Below are 1,183 nucleotides of genomic sequence, written 5' to 3' on the forward strand. Positions count from 1 at the left end.
CTTCTAGTATATTATAAAGCATTTGACAAAAACTCTTAAAAACCATTTTATGCGTAAAGTACTGTTTATTGATGCATATTACTTAAAACTCAAGATTGCAAGTAGATTGTGCGTAAATACAAGTTATTAAGGCTCCATATTTGAATTCGTATAATTAACTGCAAATAAACATAATCAAATACAGGATAAACACCTCATTTTAAATATAAAAAATCTAAAATATAAGTAGGATAATCATTGAGTTCTAACAGAATACTTAATTATTATCTTTATAAAATGTTATATTAATAAATCAAAAATAAATTATTTCGTTATTAAACTTAAATTAAATTATAATAAAAAAATAAATTAAAAAAACTACATAAAAATGAGAATTTTCAAATAGTTTATTTGATATTAACAAATTGATATATTTTTTTCAAATTTTTATGATATCTTCAAATTTATATTTTATTCAAAAAAATAAAATTACTATTGCTTTCTTAAAAACACATAAAATCGTATTTTAATATTGACAGAAACAAATAATAAAATAAAACATTAAATTTGAGATGTGTCTCGCTGCATTGTTCAAGTACTCTTATAGTATTCTTTAAAGTTAGTCACAGTTTTGCCTATATTTACATCATTTTTTTTATTCACTGAAAAATCAAATATAATTATTGAACTCTCTTCTCATTTGAACCCTCCTGTATGTCCGTACAAATATATACCTGTACAATACAGTGGGAATTAAATGTTATTATCAACTGATAATACAAAATTAATATTCTTCATCGAAATTTACATTAAAAATAATAAAATTTAAAATACTCCTCAATTTTGTCATACGAACTTGAGGTGTATTTTATCCGAACCAATAGAAATTATTTAACAACAAAATAATTCAATAGCCTTGAAATATAGCATATCTATACTATATTATAAAGAATTTGACATAAACTCTTATTAACTGTTTTTTATACATAAAGTATTGTTTATCGATACATATTACTTAAAATTCAAGATCACATGTAAATTGTGCATAAGTACAACTTATTAAAGTTTCATTTTAAATTTGTGTAACTAACTATAGATAAATACAATCAAATACGGGATAGACATCTCATTTTAAATATAAAAAATCTAAAATATAATTAGGATAATCATTAGTTATAACAAAATACTTAATTATTATCTTTAT

Source organism: Cynara cardunculus (assembly GCF_001531365.2).
Source record: "Cynara cardunculus var. scolymus isolate 2C chromosome LG 8, CcrdV1, whole genome shotgun sequence".
NCBI classification, from domain to species: Eukaryota; Viridiplantae; Streptophyta; class Magnoliopsida; order Asterales; family Asteraceae; genus Cynara; species Cynara cardunculus.